The sequence below is a fragment of the Anomaloglossus baeobatrachus genome, unplaced genomic scaffold (genome assembly GCF_048569485.1).
Source record: "Anomaloglossus baeobatrachus isolate aAnoBae1 unplaced genomic scaffold, aAnoBae1.hap1 Scaffold_466, whole genome shotgun sequence".
NCBI lineage: Eukaryota > Metazoa > Chordata > Amphibia > Anura > Aromobatidae > Anomaloglossus > Anomaloglossus baeobatrachus.
Window position 1 is genome coordinate 110,617 of NW_027444002.1, and position 2,812 is coordinate 113,428.

A 2,812-nucleotide genomic window follows, 5' to 3' on the forward strand; every position below is an offset into this window, starting at 1 on the left:
TGCACAATTTGCACAAACTTTGATATAACGCCCAAGTCTAGTGAATACACGTCAGCAAAGCATTGCAAAATGCGCAAGGGCGTTGGCAAGGAACAAGGAAGTGGACGTGATGGTGGTGCAGGCAGAGGCCGAGGTCGTGGGCAAGCTCTAATTTTGCCACAACAAAGGGCCACATCTAGTCGCTCGCACGTCCTGTCCCAAATTCTTGGGGACCGCAGCAGTACACCGCTCTTGAACCAAGACCAGTGTCAACAGGTTGTTAGTTGGATAGCGGATAATGCTTCCAGTCAGATTGGCACCACCACAAACACTCTGTCTTCCACACGGTCAAGTGTCAGTAGCCGTGATACTGCACCGCACATTTCAGAACCTGATCCTCCTTCCTACCACAAGGCTGAGTACACGTCCTCGGACATTAATGATCCCACACTTGGACACTCGGAAGAGCTGTTCACGTTTCCATTCGCACATTCTGGCCTCTCGCCAGCTCATGTTGAAGTGGGTCATGAGGAGATCGTATGTACAGATGGCCAAATATTTGAGCAGCCACGTTCTCACGAAGTTGGCAACGTGTCTCAACAAGGGGTGGACGATGATGAGACACAATTGTCAGGAAGTCAGGAGGAGGAGCAGGGTGCGGAAGAGGAAGACGACGTGGTGGATGATCCAGTAACTGACCCAACCTGGCAGGAGGATATGCAGAGCGAGGACAGCAGTGCACAGGGGGAGGGAGGCGTAGCATCCCAACAGGCAGTAAGAAGCAGGGTGGTGGCTCCAGGCAGAAGTCAGGCAACCGTTCCCCGGAACAACAACACGACACAAGGTGCCTGTACAAATGTTAGGTCTTCCCGAGTCTGGCAGTTTTTTAAGTTGGATCCAGATGATTCTAAAAAGGCCATTTGCAACACCTGCCGTGCCAGCATCAGCAGGGGTACCAAAACTAGCAGCCTGACCACCACCAGCATGATCAGGCACATGTCAGCCAAGCACCCGACTTTGTGGGAAGTACAACAGAGTCGAGGAGCAGTGCTTGCTAATGTCACTGCTACGTCTTCGCTGGTTGTGCATGCGAGCCAATCCCCTGTCCATGCTGCCTGCGAACAAGCCTCCTCCGGTCCTGCACCTGCAGTTGCCTACTCAGAAATAACACCATCATCAAGCACGTCCTTGTCCCAGCGCAGCGTTCAGTTATCCATTCAGCAAACCTTTGAACGCAGGCGCAAATACACTGCCAACACCCCACATGCCACAGTTCTAAATGCTAACATTTCGCGACTGCTTGCGCTGGAAATGTTGCCTTTAAGGCTGGTGGAGACAGAAGCATTCCGCGACCTGATGGCGGCAGCTGTCCCACGTTACTCGGTCCCCAGCCGCCACTATTTCTCCCGGTGTGCCGTCCCCGCGTTGCATAACCACGTGTCACAAAACATCACACGTGCCCTGAACAACGCTGTTTCACCCAAAGTCCACCTAACCACAGACACGTGGACAAGTGCTTGTGGGCAAGGCCGCTACATCTCGTTGACGGCACACTGGGTTAATATTGTGGAAGCTGGGACCCAGTCTGAGCGAGGGACGGAACACGTCCTTCCCACACCAAGGTTTGCAGGCCCTACCTCAGTCAGTGTTTCACCCACACTCTACAGCTCCGGAATGTCATGCTCTTCAGCCTCCTCCTCCTCCTGCGCATCCTCATCCACTGTACCCTCCACACCAGTCCCAAGCTGGAAGCACTGCAGCACTGCCTCGGCGAAGCGGCAACAGGCTGTGCTGAAGCTAATCTGCATAGGTGACAAACCCCACAATGCAGAAGAGCTGTGGACAGCTCTGAAACAGCAGGCAGATCACTGGCTCACACCTCTGAACCTAAAGCCAGGAAAGGTCGTGTGTGACAATGGCCGGAACCTGGTGGCGGCTTTGAGGCGAGGCCAGCTGACACATGTTCCATGCGTGGCCCATGTGCTCAACCTCGTGGTTCAGCGGTTTCTAAAGTCATACCCAGAGCTGTCTGATCTGCTGGTAAAAGTTCGCCGCCTGTCTGCACATTTTCGAAAGTCACCTACTGCTTCAGCCGGCCTTGCCGGCTTTCAGCGCAGTTTGCATCTTCCGGCTCACAGACTGGTGTGTGATGTCCCCACGCGTTGGAATTCAACTCTGCACATGTTGGTCTGGATATGTGAGCAGAAGAGGGCAGTTGTTGAGTACCTGCATCACCTAAGCCGTCGGGAAATGGGTCAAACTCCACACATAACACCTGAGGAGTGGAGATGGATGTCCGACCTATGTACCATCCTCCAAAACTTTGAGGACTCCACCAAGATGGTGAGTGGTGATGACGCCATTATTAGCGTCACCATACCGCTACTCTGCCTTCTAAAACGGTCTCTGCTCAAAACCAAACATGATGCATTGCAGGCGGAGCGCGATGAGTTGCAGCAAGAAACAGTAGTGGGTGTGGGTGATAACACACAGCCCAGCCTCGTCTCATCACAACGTGCAGTGGAGGACTATGACGAGGAGGAGGATGAAGACATGGAGCAAATCTCGGCCAAATTGAGGATATGACATGCACACCAGTCATATCCTCGGTTCAGCGTGGCTGGCCAGAGGACAGGGTAGATGAGGAGGAGGAGGAGGAGGAGGAGGACAGCATGTTCAGTCAACGTGTTGGTCAGGCTACTGAAGTCCTGGCTGTTAAGAGTCTGGCGCACATGGCTGACTTTATGGTAAGCTGCCTGTCTCGTGACCCTCGCGTTAAGAACATCTTGGCCGACAATCATTACTGGTTGGTAACACTGTTAGACCCACGCTA